This window comes from Taeniopygia guttata, chromosome 29 (genome assembly GCF_048771995.1).
Source record: "Taeniopygia guttata chromosome 29, bTaeGut7.mat, whole genome shotgun sequence".
Taxonomy (NCBI): Eukaryota; Metazoa; Chordata; class Aves; order Passeriformes; family Estrildidae; genus Taeniopygia; species Taeniopygia guttata.
In genome coordinates this window covers 896407-920099 of record NC_133054.1, presented here as the reverse complement: position 1 = coordinate 920099, position 23693 = coordinate 896407, and the positions used below count along the sequence as shown (strand labels likewise).

Here is a 23693-nt window from a genome sequence, read left to right as displayed (position 1 = left end):
CGCTGCCTTCCCGGGGCCACCCGGGCTCTGCTCCAGGCTCCTCTGGCCCCAAGCCCGGCGCTGAGGGAGCCCCGAGGCAGCCGGGCTCTGCCGCGGGGCGGCACCGCGGCTCGCCGGGCCCTCTGCTCCCTGCGGAGCCCGGCGCCTGCGGCTGCTGGCCGGGCCTCGGGGCTGTGTGGGCAGGGGGAGCGGCGCCCGGCCTAGGGAGCGCCCGGCCGAGGGGCAGGGCCCACACCAACCCTTCCCTTTGTGCCTGCTGCTCTCTCCAGCTGGCAGAGGACAGGAGCCGAGCGGCTGAGCACCTGCGCCGGGCCCTGCCCTACCTGCAGAGCCCACAGGAGCCCCTGCGAGAGGCGGCCGTCAGGTTCATGGGTGAGCCAGCAGCCCGGCTCCTTCCCCGCCCCGCCGCAGCTCGGCCCCAGCCCCGCCTGCTGCCCCGGCAGCAGCATCCCAGCGCGGCCATCTGGAGCCCCGCCTGGCCTCGGCGCTGCCACCGCCCTCTGGCAGCCGTGCCCTTGGGCGGCAGGATGCGGCAGGGGCCCGGGCTGAGCCCTGCCGGGCCAGGAGGCCGTGTGGCCTCAGGGCTGGCAGCGCCCGTGGGCGGCAGCTGTGGCTCTCCAGCCAGCTCACGCTCTCTGTTCCCAAGGGATCGCCGGGCGCTGCCTGAGAGGACAGCAGCAAGAGTTCCGGATCCTCTGCAGGGGTGAGTGAGGCCAGTGGGCTCTCAGCGGGGGCTGCCGCTGGCAGCTGCCTTCCCTGGCCCGGCGTGCACCAAGGGCAGCGTGGGCTGAGCACACAGACCTTTCGGGGGCCTGTGGCAGATTCGTGGCCAGCACCTTCCAGCTCGCCCTTCTTGTCTCCTGCTTCCTCCAGGCCATGGCAAGAGCTGCCTGGCATGGACGTGGCAGGAGGGTGTCCCCATGTTTCTGCAGACACAGGCTCTGACGGTGGCTCTGTTCCTCTCTCTCGCAGCCCTTCAGGACATGGCGTATGACGCCAGCCCCGCCATCTCATGCCTGGCCCTTCAAACTCATTACATCAATTTAGCTGTGCAGGCCATTCCCTCCTCCCGACTCCAGAATGTGCAAGATCAACTCCGCCGGCTCTGGAAGTCACGGCCTTTCCCGTGTCGCCGGGGCTGGCTGTCCTGCTGCAGCGCTGTGGAGAACTGATCCGCCAGGCTGCGTCTGCTGGGGCCACCTGAGCCTGCGGGGACCAACCCCTTCTGAAAGCACTTCCTTTCACCCCAGGGTAGCATTAATAAATTGCTGTTGTCATACCCGGAGGTCCAGGAGCTTTCTCTTGGTGCCCACATTCTTCAGGCCAATGGGGAGGAGGGGAAAAAGGGCGCTTGCACTCGGCAAGTTGCCCAAGTATGCGGTGGGCAAGGGAAAGTGGCCAGAAGCCCCTTGGCCTTTGGTGGTCCAGCTGAATGTTTTTCTTCCTGCTTCAAGTCTTCTGGAGCTGTGGGAACAAGTGTGTTCCGTGTCTGTGGAACAGCAGAAAGCGGCAGGATGTGTCTGCTTCCAGTGCTTCTCTTGGCTCTTCCTTCACACTGCTGGCCCCGTCATCAGGGACACAGAACGGCTTCTCTCATGCCAGCGTTATCCCAGTCTTCTGCACTTCCCCAGGTTCCTCCCAGCTTCACCAGGGAAATTCTCTGCTCGTGCCTGTCCATTCCCTTGCCCAGAAGGCAGCACCCGCTTGTCTTTGGACATGAGCTGCTGGCCACAGCCAGCCAGGCAGCAACCGGAGCAATGGGCATCAGATGCTGGGCTGATGTTCTTTCCCAGAAAGCAAGAAAAACAGAAGGACACAAGGGAACTTGACAGTATCTCTGTAAGAATGTCATTGTCCTCTGGAAGTCAACAGTGGATGGTGTTTTTGTGCTGCAGATTATCACTTCCAAGCAAAAATCATTCTAGGAAGGAGCAACAGCTTTTGACAGCTACCAAGTGTGGCTACCAAGTGCTGCTCCAGGTGCTCCTGCCTGCAGCCACCTGCAGAAAGGATCCCATAGACACCAAGGCACGTTGGCTTCGGCTGTCCTCTGGCACACAAGTCCCCCGGGGCCACAGGTCTCTGTGGCAGCTGACAGGCACCAGCACTGGCAGAGCTTGGGGTGGCTGGTCTCCTTTGGCAGGGACTCTGCCACACCTGCTGATGTCAGTGCTCGCCAGGAGTCAGAGCAGCATTCGTGCTCTGGCCCACATGTCCCGTGTCTGCGTCACAGACCTGCATGTATGAGGGCCTTCCAGCACTGGAACTGGTCCCAAAGAGGCCATGGCAGCTTCTGTAGAAGCTCCAGGTGTCCTTCCTGCTTCGTCTCTGTTGGCAGCTGTGAGGGCTCCTTCTGCAGCCCTGAGCAGGCAGAGCAGAGGAGCAGCTGCTTGTTGTTTGGGCCGTTCCTAAAGTTCCTCTTGGAACTTCACCCCTTGGGTGGTGTCTTCACCACTTGGGGGAAGGTCTTCCTTGCAAGCTGGAGCAGTTTGGGTGGAGTGGGTGTGTCCCCAGGGCACGTGGATGTGTGTCCTTGGGCTCTTTGTGACACTGTGGTCACTGTGGGATGGAAAGGGCCAGAGTGTACAAGGGTGACCCTTTGTGACACATACTGACATATGTGCTGGCGGCAACACGGCCATGCCACAGTGCTCGGTGCACACAACGGGACAGGATGGGACAGAGCGGTGCTGTGAGGAGCCCCCACACAGCCAACCCCTTCCTTGCTGACCCGGAGCTTTTCCAAGGCATTCCCTGTGCAGTTGACGTTGAGGCCGGACTGCAGGATTCGGTGGCCCGGAGCATTTCCAAAGCATCTGCCATCCCTGCCGCCAGTGCCTTCGAGGACGGACTGCAGGACTTGCTGTCCCGTTTCTTTTCTGAGACTTCTCTCTTGCTGTGCCCTCGAAGACAGACTGCAAGACTTACTGCCCTGTAGCCTTCCCGAGGCCTCTCTGTTGCAGGTGCCTTCCAGGCACAACTGTAGCACTTGCTCATCTTGAAACGTAAACTTTAAGGCATTTAGAGATTTTGAGGAGCTAAGAGAAATAAGTCTTACTAGAGTTAATTAAAATAAGAATAATAAATGAGTAGGCCTTGATGAAGTTAGGAGTTAGTAGTTAACTAATAATTAATTGCTTGTCAGCACAATGTTTAGTTAGCTGGGTTTATAATGAAGAATATAGAAACTGATAAATAGCTTTTAGGAACATAAGACAATTGTGGGCCTCCTCTGTTCTGAAACCAATTGAAGACAAGGAATGGGAGTTCTACCAAGAGTTCATTTGTCATACTTGCATTGAAAAGGTAGAAAGGCCAGAACGAGGAAGACTTCATTTACTTCCTCATTTTGGGACCCCTCCCCATGAAAGGGACCACCCACCCATTTCAAGGGACAAACTACGCATGCTTAATAGCTTTTGGAGTGATTAGCATACGAAACGGGTAATGGGATGTACCAAAATTATGAATATGTATTTGTATTTTGTGTATTCAATACTTGTATGGATAAAAAGACTCTGTAATCACCTGGAAGGTGCGGTGTGTATTTGGGAGCTATCCCGCACGCTGCCCGGCGTCAAATAAACATACACTTTCTAACTTTAAACTGTCAGAGAGTTTTTGTCCGTCACAGTTGGATATCGACACTAGATCAATATCCATATCTTTTTTTAATAAATCATTTTGGCGAGCCAGCCAGGAGGACTGCTCTCTCTGGCCGTGGGGCCGGTGGGGTCCAGGACCCCTCTGGGCGCCCACCCAGAAATTTCTGGGAAGAGGGATCCTGCGATCTCCCTGACTACCCGGGGTAAGACCAGAACCTGCTGGACTACGGACAAGAGGTATGTTTCTATTTGGGGGAAGGTACCTTATTATAAAGGCAGTTAAAAAGACACGAGAGACGTCTCATATCCGAGGTTGGTAGTCTGTGCCTCGTAGAGGAGGCAGCAGCACCAGAAGTTTTTTAGTCTGTGTCTCGTAGAGGAGGCAGCAGCACCAGAGGTTTTTTAGTCTGTGTCTCGTAGAGGAGGCAGCAGTACCAGAGGTTTAGCAGTCTGTGTCTCGTAGAGGAGACAGCGGCTGTGGTGTTGTGGATTTGGATTGGAGCAGGGGTGGCTCTGATCTCAGTTTGTAATTTGAAAGGTGCACCTTAGTAATCCATAATTTGGGTGGTTAGTCTGAATTTTGGGATGCGAAGGGTCCTGCTGTGACAATTTGAGTTGTTGCCCCAAGCACTGTATGTGTGTATTGTAACGGATCCGTCTTTGTTTAGTGAGTTTGTGATTTTGTGTGTTTCGGCTGTGGAAAACTATTTGAGCATTGTATTTGTTGTGGTCTGTAAGAGTTAGTGCTGTGAGCATTATAATTTGTGTGATTTGGCGTGTGTTATTAATTTTTGAAAGTGTTTTTAGGAGCTTTGTGAACTTGAAGTTGTAAGAAGTTTGTGAAATTGTTATTTGCTTTGCAAAGAAATACTGACCTTTGGGAGTGCAGACTGATTTAAAGTATTTGCATGGTGCTTAGATTGTGTGTATTTGTGTGAATTTGGGCAGCGTGTGCTTTTGGCTGTGAAAATTTTATTTGATATGTTGTTGGATGAAAAGCTTTGTAAGTTGAATTTTTGTTTTATAGCTAGTGGGTGAAGTGAAAAGCCTAAACTACTTTTAAGATAGTCCTGGTGATTAAGAGGTCATTTGTCTCCCAGATAACTAGAGGAGAATTCAGGCTCTGTGACCTCAGGATACATTTTTCAACTGCCTGGAAAACCCCAGGTTTAGCGGGTGAGTGTTTGCTAGTAGTTTATTTTTCCCTCCTCTCCACTCCTTGTTGAAAGATTTGTGTTGTGTTTTGACTGAATTTTGTGTGATTTTAGCAAGACCTTGTTAGAACATTTGTTGAATGTGTTCGGGGTTGTGAAAAACCCCAGGGTTTTTTTTGTGAGCCTAAACTATTAGAATTTAGGTCCTCCTGGAAAAAGAGAAACCCGGTTTTGCAGCTGCGAATACACAGCCGAACTTTGCATTTTGTAACATTTTCAATCAAAGGGTGAGAGAAATTTGATCAGAAATCCAAAAATTTTTAGAACAGGCTATAGCAGTGGTTCACACAGCTCTCAGTGCAGTGTGGAGTCACGAAATTTCGGCCAAAACTGGACTGACAGTTTATAAGATTTCCATTTGTCCCTTGTTTACAGTGCGACAGGAGATACGCTTGGCTTTTAGCTGCAAACTTGCTACAGTGTATGAAAGGTTGCTTACAGGTTTTAAACGAATTTTAACAGTAATATACCCAGAGCAAAACATAACAGAGGATTTGATTTAAGGTGTGATTAATAACTTGCAATTTAAGTTTTTTTTGTTGTTGTTGTTTTTTTGTTTTGTTTTTTTCTTTTTCCCTTTTTCTTTTGTATAACAAGTTTTCCTCAACAGCTGCTGCTCTGAACCTTGTTTTGAAGGGAGAAAAGGTGAAAATTAACTAACAAATTTTTTTATCCCTTTTGTTTGCTAGCATAGCTATATGACCAGGACCGGGAGAAACAGGAACCGAAAGCCTGGTTCAGGAGTATTCCCCTGCCCAAATAAAGATTGTTATTGTAATCCGTGGATTGTATTTTGGTGTGTAGTCTGTCAGGATTTGTGGGTCCGAAAAGGGTACAGGTGGCTAATACCTAAGACTGGAATTTGTGCTTTTTGTCATTCAAAAGAACAAGAGGCTACCCAAAAAGTTATACAAGTTTTGTTGGTGACTGGTCAAGAGGTTCCTGGTAGCAGTAAAATATTTGAATTGTTAGAAAACGGAGTTTCAGGAACTTTAAAGAAACCAGTGGAAATACTTCGAGTTGAGTGTGGCCAGCATATTTTTGTACCAGAAGAATACCAGGTAAAGCTTAAGAACTGGGATAAGATCAAAAGACGTTTTGAAAAGAAAAAACCCTGAACATGGGGGCAAATGAGAGCAAAGAGATTCCCAGGGGAACCCCTTTAGGGTGTATCTTAACACACTGGAAAGCGCTGGTGGGCTATGGTGGTAGTGAAACTAAAAGGGAACTTGTTAAATTTTCTACACAGTGGTGGCCACTCTATAGACTTGATGGGGGGTTGAAATGGCCAGCAAATGGTACTTTAGACTATGAGACTTTATTACAGTTAATGCTTTTCCTTAGGCGTGAACAAAAGTGGCAAGAAGTAACTTATGCTGATATGTTTTTCAGTCTTCGAAATCACCCTGAGTGGCAAAGGGATTGTGGGATTAGGCCACCGTCTGATCCACTAGTACTGGCTCTTGAAAAGGATAATAAGGCTAACAAGGAAAAGCTCAAACGGTGTTGCAGCACATGTTCAATAAATCAAAGATGCTCACACCCAAGTAAAGCATATGCAACAGAGATCTTAGAACAAGGGACAGCGGAGGCACTTTTACCACCACCTAGAAACCAGGAAGGGAGGGGAGTAGAAGAGAGGGTGGGGGAACGAGTGAAATCAGAACCCTCACCAACTTCAGCCTCCCCTAACCTATCCTCTGGTTCGTCTACCCTGGAAAAAACAGTAATTAAAGCAAGAGTTTCCCCACCAACTCCTAGATCAGGGGAACCCTCAAGGTTTTATCCACCATTGCCCAGTAGTGATAGTGAATGGGATGAATCTGAACCAAGTCCCAAGCCTTCCCCACAAGGTCCAATAGCGTCAAGGACCAGAAGGCAAAGCAGAATGAACCCACCCCCACAAACAACTAGAAAGCAAACTAAAGGAGTCATACAAGCACCCTTAAGGCAAGCTATAGCCTCTGATGGGGAGCCAAGGATAATTAAGGTCCCCTTTTTCTCAATGGATTTAGAGGCTTGGGAAAAGACTGCTAAGGGTTATCGAAATGACCCGATAGGCGTTGCCAAAAGGTTAAAGTTTATGGTTAAGCAGCATTTACCTGATTGGGCAGACATGCAGTTACTACTTGATGCTTTAACAGAAACAGAGAAGCAGTTGGTTTTAAAAGTATCCAAGGACTTAGCTGAGGATGCTTGCATATCAACACAAGAGGATATTAAAGATGTATTTCCTCTTCAGGACCCCATGTGGGATCCCAATGAACCTGATGAATTAGCACAGCTTAAGAGATATCAAGACTTTATAGTGAAAGGACTAGAACGAGTAATTCCTAAGACCATAAACTGGTCAGCTTTATATGCTGTTAAACAAGGTCCCTCTCAAACACCCTCTGATTTTTTAGATCACCTACGGGACGCAATGCGGCGATACACCACTCTGGACCCTGGATCGGAGGAAGGAATACAACAACTAATAAATTTGTTTTTAGGACAATCCACAGGAGATATCAGGTGGAAACTTCAGAAGATCCGGGGCCCAAATAGCCAAGACTTGGAGACTCTATTAGATGAAGCGTGGAGAGTCTTTAGTAACCGGGAGGAAGGATATAAACAAGAGATGAAGAAATTAGTAGCAGTAGCAAGGGAGGAAGGAAAGGAAAAATGTGAGCAAGACCCGCCAAGACAAGGACCACCCCGACTGGGAAAAGATCAATGTGCATTTTGCAGGAAATTTGGACACTGGAAGAACCAGTGCCCAGAACGAAGAAGAGGTGACGAACAGAGAAAAAGTGATCGGGGGGGAGAAAGAGTGGTTGCTCATGCAAAGGAGGACTGAGGAGGACCGGAGGGCCCTACCCTAGGGCACCCTCTGGTTATAGATAAACTAGGGAATAAAGAAAAGGAAGTGGAATTTTTAGTAGACACAGGGGCAACATTTTCAGTGTTGAATAAGGCCCTAATACCTTTAACAAATGATTATGTTATGGTAAAAGGGGCTACTGGCCAATCTGAAAGAGCATATTTTTGCAAACCGTTAAAATATAAATTGGGAAAGCAATGGGGAATTCACCAGTTTTTATATATGCCTAATGCTCCATCTGCACTTTTGGGCAGGGATCTGCTAGAGCAGCTGGATGCATGTTGGTGAGATCGTCGTGGGAAAACAAGTCTCATAGTGTCATGGTCAACAAGTTTTTGGTTTATTGGAGTTGATTACAGTTTCTTTATACAAGCACTAACTAGTTCATACATATTGCAAAAGCGAAGCTCAGGATTGGTTACCTTTCTATTAACACATATATCTCTTTGCGATAAGCCTTGCGGTTACTGCTTCTTTATACTTGATTACTTTTCTGCATACCAAGCAATATTTCATTTTTATCGAGACATCTGTATACTCAAGGTTGTTAGGAGATGTCTGGCTCTCAAGGTTGTTAGAAGACATCTGTTTCTCAAGGTCATAGTTTTCATGCTACAAGACACGTATTCTCACACTCTTATCAACTGAACTTTTTCGTGTCCCTTGCTGCGCAGCTATTCTTTAGCTAAACTCTCGACAGATGCAAAAATAATATTTAAAAATAGGACCAACAATAAGTGGAGTTGTTGAGCCTAATGTTAATAATCAAAGAACTTGAAAGTGTAAGTGAAGAAGAGAAAAACTTCAGGAAAATAATGGATCAAGTATTCCCTGGGGTATGGGCTTCTAATATACCAGGGAGAGCAAAGAATGCAGTACCTATACAAATTAAGCTTAAGGAGGGGGAACGGGCAGTGAGGGTTAAACAATACCCCCTGAAGAAAGATAATAGAGAAGGGATTAGCCCAATTATAGAAATTTTTTTGCAAATAGGACTGTTAAAAGAGTTTCAATCTGATTTTAATACCTCCATTTTGCCAGTAAAGAAGCCTGATGGGTCATACAGGTTAGTACAAGATTTAAGGGCTATTAACAGGGTAACTGAAGACTTGTACCCAGTAGTTGCTAACCCTTATACCTTGTTAACTCGTTTAACACCTGAACTAACATGGTTTACCGTTTTAGATTTAAAGGATGCTTTCTTTTGCCTCCCTCTCCACGAAGCCGGCCAGAAAATTTTCACATTTGAATGGGAGAACCTCAAAACTGGACGGAGGAACCAGATCACATGGTGTGTATTACCACAGGGATACAAGAACTCTCCTACTTTTTTTGGGGAACAGCTTGCCAAGGATTTAGAATCTTGGGAACCTCCACCAGGAGAAGGACAGTTGCTTCAGTACGTGAATGATCTCCTGATAGCCACCCAGACCCAGGAAACATGCGTGGATTGGACGGTAAGCCCCCTAAACTTTTTGGGCCTGCAGGGTTATCGAGTATCCCAGAAGAAAGCCCAGATGGTGAGGCAAACAGTCATTTACCTGGGTTATGAAGTGAGTGCTGGACAAAGGACCATGGGCCAAGATCGCAAAGAAGCAATATGTCAGATTCCGAGACCTCAGACAGTGAAAGAACTGAGAACCTTTTTAGGCATGACAGGGTGGTGCAGACTGTGGATTTATAACTATGGGTTACTTGTTAAACCTCTGTATGCCCTGATCACAGAAGAGAGCAGAGATCTCCAGTGGACAAAGGAAGCATGAGGCCCTGCAGTGTCACAAGGTCCCATAGTTTCCAGGAGCCTCTGTCCCATTAACCATGTCCTTTGTTCCAATGAGACCACACAATGTCACAATGGCCCCTTGGTTCCATGAGGTTCCACAGCATCACCATGGTCTCCTTGGATAGGCAGTATCTCTATGGACCATTGGTTCCATGCGGCCCTGCTGTGTCACAGTGTTTCCTTGGTTCCATGAGGCCCCACTGCATAAAAATGGAATCTTGGTTCTGTGAGGTTCTGTACGGTCACAATGGTGTCCTTGATTCTGGAGACCCTTGGTTCCACGAGGTTCCGTGATGTCACAATGGTCTCTTTGGTTCTTGACTGGAACAATGGACACTTGGTTCCACAAAGTTCCATGATGTCACAATGATCTTCCTGGTTCCACGAGGTTCCACGATGTCACAATGGTCTCCTTGGTTATGAACTGTAACTATGGACCCTTGGTTCCACGAGTTTCCACGATGTCACAATGGTCTCCGTGATTCTGGACTGTAACAATGGACACTTGGTTCCATGAGATTCCATGATGTCACAATGGTCTCTTTGGTTCCAGACTGTAACAATGGTTCCTTTGTTCCATGAGATTCCATGATGTCACAATGGTCTCCTTGGTTCCATGAGGCCTTGCTTTATCACAATGGACCCATGGTTCCATGAGCTTCCGTAATGTCGCCATGGTCCTATCAGATCTGCATTGTCACAATGGACAACTGGTTTCATGGGACCCTGCTGTGTCACAATAAACCCTTAGTGCCAATCAAGTTTTCTAGGGTCACAATGGTCTTCCCAGTTCAACGACACCTTGCAGTGTCACAATGGCTGTTTGGTTCCATGAGCTTCCATAGTGTCAGCCATGGTCTCCTTGTTTCTGCAGTGTCACAATGGCTGTTTGGTTCCATGAGCTTCTGTAGGGTCACCGTGGTCTCCTTGGTTCCATGTGGCCCTGCTGTGTCACAATGGACCCTTGGTTCCATGAGGTACCTAAATGTCACTGGTCTCCTTGGTTCCATGTGGCCCTGCTGTGTCACAATGGTCCCATGAGTCCATGTCCCTTGCTTCCATGAGTTTCTGTACTGTCATCAATGGTTCCTCTCTTCCAATGCGGGCCTGCCGTGTCACAATAAACCCTGGGGTCCATAAAGTTCTTCAGCACCACAATGGCCCTGTGGATCCATGAGGTTCCTTAGTGTCACCACGGTCTCCGTGAATCCACATTGTCATAATGGACAATTCGTACCATGAGTCCCACTGTGTCGCAGTGACCCCTTGCTTCCATGAGGCCCCTCTTTGTCACCATGGACCCTTGGTTCCATAGGTTTTATCCTCTAACAATGGACTCCTTGGTTCTGTGAGTTACCCTGCTTTTTACAGAGGTTTCTTTGCTTGCAACAAGGCCCAGCTGTGCCTCAATGCACCCTTGGTTCCATGAGGATCTGGAGGATCACAAAGGATCCTTTGATCCACAGGGTGTCGAGGAATTTCTTGTGGAACAAGGACATGCTATTCTTGATGCTATTCCTTTGCAGGAGCTGGACAACCCTGGCCTGCAGATTACTGAATTACTTTAGTCAATTTAAAGTACTTAGGACATCCTTGGAAAAACAATAAGCCTTGTACAAACACAATAGTCAATGCTGGACGCTGAGTAGTATATGAAAACTGTCATGTACTATAACCTGATCAGACGCTTGTAGAATAACAGCCAATCAATACATGACAATAGCAAATAAATATTCATTGGTTCACGTAATATAATTATATATATTACGTTAACCAATGAATGTTAATTTACTATGTATTTTGTAAGGCGATGAAGGAATAAAATATGAAAAAATTAGACAATAAAGGAGGATGACATCAAGCCATATTGGTTTGGGTGTCATTACTCCAGCTGGCTCTCCGTGGGACCCTCTTCAGATTGTCAGCAACAAGGGGTCTTGATTTTCATACCTATTAAAAATGGATTAGGAGATGCTAGGGATCCATATCAACTGGGGAATTGCTGATATCAATCTATAAATAGGAAAAGTAAACAGGACAAAACAATTCCCTCTGCACTGTTTTCAATATAGTAGGTTGACTTTAAATACACTTCTGCAATCTGTCGAATTAACAACTGAAGAATTCAAGACTTGAATTATTTCCATGGGCTTGTCTTGTTTGGGTGTTTTGAAGAAATATGAATGAGCCTTTGTCACTAAATTTCTATACTGAAGAGCTCAAGAAAGAAGAGGCCTCTGGAGTAGTAAAGTTCATCACCAACCTCCAAGGTGCTGAGGATCCATCCCCATCAGAGCAGCAATGAACAGAAATGGGCACAGCTTTGTGGCTGCCCCAGCTCTGGGATGGGCCCTGGGCCTGGAGCAGGAGCAGCTCTGGAGGGCCCCAAGGCCGGGGCTCTTGTGCTGGCCTGGGCAGACAAGATGGCAGGAGGGGCTACAGAGCTCTCAGATCTTCTGGAGAGGAGAGCAGGACACCCAGGGAGCCTCCTTTGCCTTGGCCAGGCCCGTTCCCCCATGGTGGGGCTGAGTCCTGGCTGAGCTGCAGCTGCTGCTGTGCCCTTGGCAGGGGCTGAGGCCGTGGGGCAGTGCCCAGAGCAGCCTGGCCTGAGCAGAGCTGTGGGGCCAGAGCCGGCTGGGCTGTGCTGGGGAGAGGCCCTTGGTGCTGCCCAGAGCTCAGGGCAGCTGGCAGAGCTTGCAGGGAGCTGGGCTGGGCTGGGAGAGCCTGGCACAGAAACCATCAGTGTCCATCTCAGCCTGGATGAGCGTGCAGGGGCCAAGGACAGCAGGCCCTTGGGTAATGCTCAGTGGGTTTTTCGCTCATAAATTATCATCAATAACATTTTTTAACCCCCACCATCTAAGTCACTTTCTGCCTCTTGGATGTGACCCATAAGCTCTGTAAACCACGGTTTGTGCTATCGCTACATTTGACCAAAATAAACTACCCTGCAGTGCCTGTTTTATCTGGGATTCCAGTCTGAGGCCTGCATGAAGTTAGAGGGGAGAAGAGGAAGAGAGCTCCAGCAGAGCAGCACTGCCAGGGAGCAGCAGGGACTGGTCCTTTTGGAGCTGCCCTTCCCAACTCCACCCTCTCCTTCCCAGCCATTTTACTCTGAGAGTAACCTCCTCTGGGAAAGCACCTGAATTCTTTGCTGGGCGGTGGTTAGGACAGCATAGAGACAAACATCCTGGGCAGGGAGGCTCCAGGAAAAAATGCTCAGGGCAGCCATGGACTGCACAGAGAGACACTGGATGGAGTGAGGGTCTGTGGGGAGAAAACCCTGCTGCCTCCCTTCTGAACACCCTGAGGACCTGGACAGGGCTGTGCTGTGTTCTGGCCACTGATCTGCGACTGAGGGATGTGGAAAAGGCCTTTGGTGTCAGGCCTGTTGAGAAGGCTGGGCAGCGTCACTGTGGCACCTCTCTCAAACTCCCTGGAAAGGCCAGAGCCATCCCAGAGGGTCCTGGGCACTTGGGAAGGGCAGACATGGAACCAGTCTGGGCAGGGAGGGGGACTGGGAGAGTCACAGACTGGTCAGGGCCAGCAGGGAACGGGATGTGGCAAATCCTCCTGCAGCCATTCCAGGCACTGGCAGGACAAGGCAGGGACTGCAGAACCCACATGGGAGGGAAAAGAAGGGGATGTTGTGTGCCCAGGCTTCAGCAGGCCTGTGACAGGGTCTGCTGTGGTCTCCTCAGAGCCAGACTGGAGAGACCCGGGCTGAAGGAGTGGAACATGGGGTGGGTTGGAATTTGGCTGAACAATGAGGCTCAAATGTCATCCATGGTACAGTGTTCTTGGCAGCCACGCCCTGCTGACATCCCTCAGTGACCAGCCCTTGACCACCACTGTGGATTATTTCTATTATCTCTACAAGGACATGAAATGCACTTTCAATTCTTGGTGGATGCTGCCAAATTGCAGGGAGTCTGTGACTGAACTCATCTAGTAATGGTGACTGCTAAACATAACTGGGCAAGATGACTGAGTTGGGTAAATTTGTCTTGCCATCAGGTGCCAAGCAAGGCACAAGGAAAGGGAGAAAAAACGTATGCATCAGAAGAAAGGAAGTTCAACAGGGAAAAAAACAAAACCGACCAAAAAAACCTTCCAAACCCAACTAAAAAAAACCCTAACAGAAGAAAAGCAATTCCACAGCAAATTGCCTATCAGCAGAAAATGTTTGACAACCTTGTGGCGGGATAAGATTCTGTATGTGTAGGTGCAGTTTTGAAAGAAAAATATCTTCAAACAGAAATTAATCCCCTACCCCCTTGTCACCCAGTTCTCTCAGTTGATTGCTGATCATGGTGTCACATGGAATGGAACATCCCTTGGGTCAGTCCAGCCCAGCTGCCCCATCCCTGTTCCCTCAGGAACACTTGCCCACCCCAAGCCCAGAGGTTGGAGGGCTTGCAGACACACCTCATGCAGGGTGAGCACAGTGACAAGGACAGGAGAACAGAACAACATTTACTCTTATGAAGGACAGCAGAACAATCCTTTTGTTCCATGTGGTGTCAGTGGCATGGTGGGAGAGGAAACTTTTCCTTTAAACATCCACCCCAGCACCGGCAGTCGGGGTGCCAGGGGGAGTTGTGTTTCCATGACAATCACCTCCAAGGTGGCTTGAACTCTTTCATAGGCAGCCAAGATTTCCTTCTCTCTAGGAGTGTAGTTGGCTTCAGACCCTCTGTAACTTCAGCTCCGGAATCCCAGTGGTCAGCCTCGAGTCTCCCCAGGCTCCTCCTGCCAAAGGCTCCAGGACAAACCATTGCTCCTGGCTGCAGAGTAGAACATATTCTTCACCTCTGCTCCTGTCCTGACTGGGCCAAGGGCTACAGCATGAGCGATCTCCTGCTTGATCTGGGCAAAGGCTTGCTGCTGCGCAGGGCCCCAGTGAAAATCGTTCTTCTTGTGGGTGACCAGGTAGAGAAGGCTCACAGTCTGGTTGTACTCGGGAATGGGCATTCTCCAAAAGCCAATGGAGCATAGGAAAGCTTGTGTGTCCTTCTTGCTGGTTGGTGGGGACATCGCAGTGATCTTATTGGTGACCTCAGTGGGAATGTGACACTATCCGTCTTGTAACTTTGCTCCCAGGAACTGGATCTCTCGGGCAGGTCCTTTGACTTTGCTCTTCTTGATGGTGAAGCTGGCTCTCAGCAGAATCTGGATGATCTGTTGTCCTTACTCAAATACTTCCATTGCCGTGTTCCCCCACACAATGATGCCATCGATGTACTGCAGGAGCCTCTTGCCCCTCAGTTTTCCAGTCCTGGCATGTCAACTCCAGAGCCTGCTGCCATGCTCCCTCCCTGCCCCTCAGGGCCTGGACCCACGTGGGCTGGCTGGCTGCTGCCAGCCAGGGGCAGGAGTCAGAGGCCGGCCTGAGGGCCAGCGCGGGCCCCTGCAGCTGCCCAGGCCACGCTGCTGTGGCTGAGACCCGCCCTGACACAGAGCTCTGGCCCCACAGAGCTGCCGTGACCATGTGGGGGACCATCATGTCCTCGAGCAGGACCGCCCAGCCAGCGCTGCAGATCCTCCTCGATGTGCTGAGCGCCTGGCCAGAGGACAGCATGTACACCTCTGATGGGGACAGCACAGGGGTCTTTGCCCTGGCTGTGAGTTTCTGGAAGTGGCCTTTGCCAGCCCCCAGGCCACCTCTCCAGCAGCTAGCTCTCTGCCCTGCCCCCAGCTGCATCTCCCTGCCTCAGGCGCTTGTTGGAACTCAAAATGTCCCTCAGACATTTTTGGAGTTTCCAGGGCCTGGTCGGAGGCATTTGAGACCATGGCAGGCAGCTGGAAACAGCTGTGATTTTGAGTTTGAGCCATGGAATGATTTACGAACTTTGAATGTGGAACAAGCAGTCACCAAAGTTTATATATTATAGTAGAAGTAGTTACAAAGTAGAGAGAAAAAATTTTTAGTATTGTATGGGGGGGTTTAGCACCTGAATAGGGGAGTTTTTACTTTGTACACGGGGGTCAGAAGTTTTAAGATGGAGGAATGTAGGCCGGTCCTGTTCCTCCTCTTTCTTCTTCCTTACCTCCATGTTCTTGATGATGTTGGCACTTATGGATTTGTTTAGAGTAGAAAAGCACCATTTAATATAGGTAGTAGGTATTGGGGAAAAACTGTAAACATGTATCTCGTAATGTATCATATAAAATATAGCAGCAGCCCTGGGCAGGGGGAGAGAAGAAGAAGACACCAGAAAGAGAGGGTGTCAGGGATGTGTGTGCCTCTGCCTGAGCTGCTGACTAAACCGCAGTAGCCAGAGAAGACAATCTTTTAGATAGCTTACAATGTTCTGCCTTGAGATGGAACAACAAGAGGCTGCAGAGTTTTCTTTGGAACCACAGGTTGGAGGAGAGACTTTACCACCACATGGAACGCTTAAACCAGGCCGGGGTTCCGACAGCTGTATAGCAACAGCCCCTCAGTTCCATGAGGTTTATGCTGTCAGCAATGATCTCCTTGGTTCCTTAGGGTGAAAAGGGCTGCTTGGTTCCCTAAGGTTCTCAGTGTCACAGTGGTCTCCTTGGTTCCATGAGGCCCTGCAGTGTCACAAGGTCCCATAGTTTCCAGGAGCCTCTGTCCCATTAACCATGTCCTTTGTTCCAATGAGACCACACAATGTCACAATGGCCCCTTGGTTCCATGAGGTTCCACAGCATCACCATGGTCTCCTTGGATAGGCAGTATCTCTATGGACCATTGGTTCCATGTGGCCCTGCTGTGTCACAGTGTTTCCTTGGTTCCATGAGGCCCCACTGCATAAAAATGGAATCTTGGTTCTGTGAGGTTCTGTACGGTCACAATGGTGTCCTTGATTCTGGAGACCCTTGGTTCCACGAGGTTCCATGATGTCACAATGGTCCCCTTGGTTCCGTACTGTAACAATGGACCCTTGGTTCCATGAGGTTCCCTGATGTCACAATGTTCTCTGTGGTTCTGAACTGTAACAATGGACCCTTGATTCCACGCAGTTCCGTGATGTCACAATGATCTTCTTGATTCCACGCGGTTCCGTGATGTCACAATGGTCTCCTTGGTTCCGGACTGTAACAATGGACCCTTGGTTCCATGAGGTTCCACGATGTCACAGTGGTCTCCTTGGTTACGAACTGGAACAATGGACCCTTGGTTCCATGAGGTTCCACGATGTCACAATGGTCTCCTTGGTTACGAACTGGAACAATGGACCCTTGGGTCCACGAGTTTCCACGATGTCACAATGGTCTCCGTGATTCTGGACTTTAACAATGGACCCTTGGTTCCATGAGATTCCATGATGTCACAATGGTCTCTTTGGTTCCAGACTGTAACAATGGACACTTGGTTCCATGGGATTCCATGATGTCACAATGGTCTCTTTGGTTCCAGACTGTAACAATGATTCCTTTGTTCCATGAGATTCCATGATGTCACAGTGGTCTCCTTGGTTCCATGAGGCCTTGCTTTATCACAATGGACCCATGGTTCCATGAGCTTCCGTAATGTCACCATGGTGCTATCAGATCTGCATTGTCACAACGGACAACTGGTTTCATGGGACCCTGCTGTGTCACAATAAACCCTTAGTGCCAATCAAGTTTTCTAGGGTCACAATGGTCTTCCCGGTTCAACGACACCTTGCAGTGTCACAATGGCTGTTTGGTTCCATGAGCTTCCATAGTGTCAGCCATGGTCTCCTTGTTTCTGCAGTGTCACAATGGCTGTTTGGTTCCATGAGCTTCCGTAGGGTCACCGTGGTCTCCTTGGTTCCATGTGGCCCTGCTGTGTCACAATGGACCCTTGGTTCCATGAGGTACCTAAATGTCACTGGTCTCCTTGGTTCCATGTGGCCCTGCTGTGTCACAATGGTCCCATGAGTCCATGTCCCTTGCTTCCATGAGTTTCTGTACTGTCATCAATGGTTCCTCTCTTCCAATGTGGGCCTTCTGTGTCACAATAAACCCTGGGGTCCGTGAAGTTCTTCAGCATCACAATGGCCCTGTGGATCCATGAGGTTCCTTAGTGTCACCACGGTCTCCATGAATCCACATTGTCATAATGGACAGTTCGTACCATGAGTCCCACTGTGTCGCAGTGACCCCTTGTTTCCATGAGGCCCCTCTTTGTCACCATGGACCCTTGGTTCCATAGGTTTTATCTTCTAACAATGGACTCCTTGGTTCTGTGAGTTACCCTGCTTTTTACAGAGGTTTCTTTGCTTGCAACAAGGCCCAGCTGTGCATCAATGCACCCCTTGTTCCATGAGGATCTGGAGGATCACAAAGGATCCTTTGATCCACAGGGTGTCGAGGAATTTCTTGTGGAACAAGGACATGCTATTCTTGATGCTATTCCTTTGCAGGAGCTGGACAACCCTGGCCTGCAGATTACTGAATTACTTTAGTTAATTTAAAGTACTTAGGACATCCTTGGAAAAACAATAAGCCTTGTACAAACACAGTAGTCAATGCTGGACGCTGAGTAGTATATGAAAACTGTCATGTACTATAACCTGATCAGATGCTTGTAGAATAACAGCCAATCAATACATGACAATAGCAAATAAATATTCATTGGTTCACGTAATATAATTATATATATTACGTTAACCAATGAATGTTAATTTACTATGTATTTTGTAAGGCAATGAAGGAATAAAATATGAAAAAATTAGACATTAAAGGAGGATGACATCAAGCCATATTGGTTTGGGTGTCATTACTCCAGCTGGCTCTCCGTGGGACCCTCTTCAGATTGTCAGCAACAAGGGGTCTTGATTTTCATACCTATTAAAAATGGATTAGGAGATGCTAGGGATCCATATCAACTGGGGAATTGCTGGTATCAATCTATAAATAGGAAAAGTAAACAGGACAAAACAATTCCCTCTGCACTGTTTTCAATATAGTAGGTTGACTTTAAATACACTTCTGCAATCTGTCGAATTAACAACTGAAGAATTCAAGACTTGAATTATTTCCATGGGCTTGTCTTGTTTGGGTGTTTTGAAGAAATATGAATGAGCCTTTGTCACTAAATTTCTATACTGAAGAGCTCAAGAAAGAAGAGGCCTCTGGAGTAGTAAAGTTCATCACCAACCTCCAAGTTGCTGAGGATCCATCCCCATCAGCGCAGCAATAAATAGAAATAGGCACAGCTTTGTGGCTGCCCCAGCTCTGGGATGGGCCCTGGGCCTGGAGCAGGAGCAGCTCTGGAGGGCCCCAAGGCCGGGGCTCTTGTGCTGGCCTGGGCAGACAAGGTGGCAGGAGGGGCTGCAGAGCTCTCAGATCTCCTGGAGAGGAGAGCAGGACACCCAGGGAGCCTCCTTTGCCTTGGCCAGGCCCGTTCCCCCATGGTGGGGCTGAGTCCTGGCTGAGCTGCAGCTGCTGCTGTGCCCTTGGCAGGGGCTGAGGCCGTGGGGCAGTGCCCAGAGCAGCCTGGCCTGAGCAGAGCTGTGGGGCCAGAGCCGGCTGGGCTGTGCTGGGGAGAGGCCCTTGGTGCTGCCCAGAGCTCAGGGCAGCTGGCAGAGCTTGCAGGGAGCTGGGCTGGGCTGGGAGAGCCTGGCACAGAAACCATCAGTGTCCATCTCAGCCTGGATGAGCGTGTAGGGGCCAAGGACAGCAGGCCCTTGGGTAATGCTCAGTGGGTTTTTCGCTCATAAATTATCATCAATAACATTTTTTAACCCCCACCATCTAAGTCACTGTCTGCCTCTTGGATGTGACCCATAAGCTCTGTACACCACGGTTTGTGCTATCACTACATTGGAACAAAATAAACTACCCTGCAGTGCCTGTTTTATCTGGGATTCCAGTCTGAGGCCTGCATGAAGTTAGAGGGGAGAAGAGGAAGAGAGCTCCAGCAGAGCAGCACTGCCAGGGAGCAGCAGGGACTGGTCCTTTTGGAGCTGCCCTTCCCAACTCCACCCTCTCCTTCCCAGCCCTGCTGTGGCTGTAAGGCCGCAGTGCTCTGGCAGCTTGGTCACTGTCCTGCTGCGTGTCCGTGCTGTGACCACAGGCAGGGACAGGCCGTGGGCACTGCTGGGACACAGCTGGGCTCCAGCACAGCAGCTCCATCAGCAAAGGGCATCTCCTGAGGGCAGGGCAGGAAGGCTTTGCTCTCCTCCAGAGCTGCTGTCAGCAATGTGCTCCAGGAATGCCCTGGCACAGCAAAGCCCAGTGTCTGGGCAGAGGGCGAGTGTGCAGGGGGGCACACAGCAGTGTCCTGGCACAGCCAGAGCTCCTGGCATGGACCTGATGGAGGAGCAGAGCAGGGCCTGGGCTGTGTCTTTGTTCTGGGGACAGCCTGGGAAGGTGCCCCATGACAATTGTCCCACACCAGCCCCTGCAACCACCATTGCCAGCACTGGCCTCTCCCCCACCTGCAGGAGGTTGTTTGTCCCTGCATGGAGGGACACCAAGTGACCAGGCCAGCAGGCCATGTTTGCTGTGTACTGGGGAGATTTTTGCGATGCATCCTGTGTGTGTGTGTGTGGGGAGATGAACCTGTGTGAGCACAAACACCATCAGCAGCACTCAGGGGGTGGCACAATTCCAGTGGCACAAACAGTGCCTTGAGGCCATTTTACTCTGAGAGTAACCTCCTCTGGGAAAGCACCTGAATTCTTTGCTGGGCGGTGGTTAGGACAGCATAGAGACAAACATCCTGGGCAGGGAGGCTCCAGGAAAAAATGCTCAGGGCAGCCATGGAGTGCACAGAGAGACACTGGATGGAGTGAGGGTCTGTGGGGAGAAAACCCTGCTGCCTCCCTTCTGAACACCCTGAGGACCTGGACAGGGCTGTGCTGTGTTCTGGCCACTGATCTGCGACTGAGGGATGTGGAAAAGGCCTTTGGTGTCAGGCCTGTTGAGAAGGCTGGGCAGCGTCACTGTGGCACCTCTCTCAAACTCCCTGGAAAGGCCAGAGCCATCCCAGAGGGTCCTGGGCACTTGGGAAGGGCAGACATGGAACCAGTCTGGGCAGGGAGGGGGACTGGGAGAGTCACAGACTGGTCAGGGCCAGCAGGGAACGGGATGTGGGAAATCCTCCTGCAGCCATTCCAGGCACTGGCAGGACAAGGCAGGGACTGCAGAACCCACGTGGGAGGGAAAAGAAGGGGATGTTGTGTGCCCAGGCTTCAGCAGGCCTGTGACAGGGTCTGCTGTGGTCTCCTCAGAGCCAGACTGGAGAGACCCGGGCTGAAGGAGTGGAACATGGGGTGGGTTGGAATTTGGCTGAACAATGAGGCTCAAATGTCATCCATGGTACAGTGTTCTTGGCAGCCACGCCCTGCTGACATCCCTCAGTGACCAACCCTTGACCACCACTGTGGATTATTTCTATTATCTCTACAAGGACATGAAATGCACTTTCAATTCTTGGTGGATGCTGCCAAATTGCAGGGAGTCTGTGACTGAACTCATCTAGTAATGGTGACTGCTAAACATAACTGGGCAAGATGACTGAGTTGGGTAAATTTGTCTTGCCATCAGGTGCCAAGCAAGGCACAAGGAAAGGGAGAAAAAACGTACGCATCAGAAGAAAGGCAGTTCAACAGGGAAAAAAACAAAACCGACCAAAAAAACCTTCCAAACCCAACTAAAAAAAACCCTAACAGAAGAAAAGCAATTCCACAGCAAATTGCCTATCAGCAGAAAATGTTTGACAACCTTGTGGCGGGATAAGATTCTGTATGTGTAGGTGCAGTTTTGAAAGAAAAATATCTTCAAACAGAAATTAATCCCCTACCCCCTTGTCACCCAGTTCTCTCAGTTGATTGCTGATCATGGTGTCACATGGAATGGAACATCCCTTGGGTCAGTCCAGCCCAGCTGCCCCATCCCTGTTCCCTCAGGAACACTTGCCCACCCCAAGCCCAGAGGTTGGAGGGCTTGCAGACACACCTCATGCAGGGTGAGCACAGTGACAAGGACAGGAGAACAGAACAACATTTACTCTTATGAAGGACAGCAGAACAATCCTTTTGTTCCATGTGGTGTCAGTGGCATGGTGGGAGAGGAAACTTTTCCTTTAAACATCCACCCCAGCACCGGCAGTCGGGGTGCCAGGGGGAGTTGTGTTTCCATGACAATCACCTCCAAGGTGGCTTGAACTCTTTCATAGGCGGCCAAGATTTCCTTCTCTCTAGGAGTGTAGTTGGCTTCAGACCCTCTGTAACTTCAGCTCCGGAATCCCAGTGGTCAGCCTCGAGTCTCCCCAGGCTCCTCCTGCCAAAGGCTCCAGGACAAACCATTGCTCCTGGCTGCAGAGTAGAACATATTCTTCACCTCTGCTCCTGTCCTGACTGGGCCAAGGGCTACAGCATGAGCGATCTCCTGCTTGATCTGGGCAAAGGCTTGCTGCTGCGCAGGGCCCCAGTGAAAATCGTTCTTCTTGTGGGTGACCAGGTAGAGAAGGCTCACAGTCTGGTTGTACTCGGGAATGGGCATTCTCCAAAAGCCAATGGAGCATAGGAAAGCTTGTGTGCCCTTCTTGCTGGTTGGTGGGGACATCGCAGTGATCTTATTGGTGACCTCAGTGGGAATGTGACACTATCCGTCTTGTAACTTTGCTCCCAGGAACTGGATCTCTCGGGCAGGTCCTTTGACTTTGCTCTTCTTGATGGTGAAGCTGGCTCTCAGCAGAATCTGGATGATCTGTTGTCCTTACTCAAATACTTCCATTGCCGTGTTCCCCCACACAATGATGCCATCGATGTACTGCAGGAGCTTCTTGCCCCTCAGTTTTCCAGTCCTGGCATGTCAACTCCAGAGCCTGCTGCCATGCTCCCTCCCTGCCCCTCAGGGCCTGGACCCACGTGGGCTGGCTGGCTGCTGCCAGCCAGGGGCAGGAGTCAGAGGCCGGCCTGAGGGCCAGCGCGGGCCCCTGCAGCTGCCCAGGCCACGCTGCTGTGGCTGAGACCCGCCCTGACACAGAGCTCTGGCCCCACAGAGCTGCCGTGACCATGTGGGGGACCATCATGTCCTCGAGCAGGACCGCCCAGCCAGCGCTGCAGATCCTCCTCGATGTGCTGAGCGCCTGGCCAGAGGACAGCATGTACACCTCTGATGGGGACAGCACAGGGGTCTTTGCCCTGGCTGTGAGTTTCTGGAAGTGGCCTTTGCCAGCCCCCAGGCCACCTCTCCAGCAGCTAGCTCTCTGCCGTGCCCCCAGCTGCATCTCCCTGCCTCAGGCGCTTGTTGGAACTCAAAATGTCCCTCAGACATTTTTGGAGTTTCCAGGGCCTGGTCGGAGGCATTTGAGACCATGGCAGGCAGCTGGAAACAGCTGTGATTTTGAGTTTGAGCCATGGAATGATTTACGAACTTTGAATGTGGAACAAGCAGTCACCAAAGTTTATATATTATAGTAGAAGTAGTTACAAAGTAGAGAGAAAAAATTTTTAGTATTGTATGGGGGGGTTTAGCACCTGAATAGGGGAGTTTTTACTTTGTACACGGGGGTCAGAAGTTTTAAGATGGAGGAATGTAGGCCGGTCCTGTTCCTCCTCTTTCTTCTTCCTTACCTCCATGTTCTTGATGATGTTGGCACTTATGGATTTGTTTAGAGTAGAAAAGCACCATTTAATATAGGTAGTAGGTATTGGGGAAAAACTGTAAACATGTATCTCGTAATGTATCATATAAAATATAGCAGCAGCCCTGGGCAGGGGGAGAGAAGAAGAAGACACCAGAAAGAGAGGGTGTCAGGGATGTGTGTGCCTCTGCCTGAGCTGCTGACTAAACCGCAGTAGCCAGAGAAGACAATCTTTTAGATAGCTTACAATGTTCTGCCTTGAGATGGAACAACAAGAGGCTGCAGAGTTTTCTTTGGAACCACAGGTTGGAGGAGAGACTTTACCACCACATGGAACGCTTAAACCAGGCCGGGGTTCCGACAGCTGTAGCAACAGCCCCTCAGTTCCATGAGGTTTATGCTGTCAGCAATGATCTCCTTGGTTCCTTAGGGTGAAAAGGGCTGCTTGGTTCCCTAAGGTTCTCAGTGTCACAGTGGTCTCCTTGGTTCCATGAGGCCCTGCAGTGTCACAAGGTCCCATAGTTTCCAGGAGCCTCTGTCCCATTAACCATGTCCTTTGTTCCAATGAGACCACACAATGTCACAATGGCCCCTTGGTTCCATGAGGTTCCACAGCATCACCATGGTCTCCTTGGATAGGCAGTATCTCTATGGACCATTGGTTCCATGTGGCCCTGCTGTGTCACAGTGT

The 23693-nt window shown here is 49.8% G+C and overlaps 1 long non-coding RNA gene across 1 annotated transcript; it reads left to right on the top strand.

Moving 5' to 3' along the window:
• The first annotated feature begins 320 nt into the window (after positions 1-320).
• LOC140680852 (uncharacterized) lies at positions 321-1285 on the top strand. Its single transcript, XR_012052234.1, has 2 exons — positions 321-703; positions 973-1285. It is a non-coding gene; the product is annotated as an uncharacterized lncRNA (long non-coding RNA).
• Positions 1286-23693: the final 22408 nt, after the last annotated feature.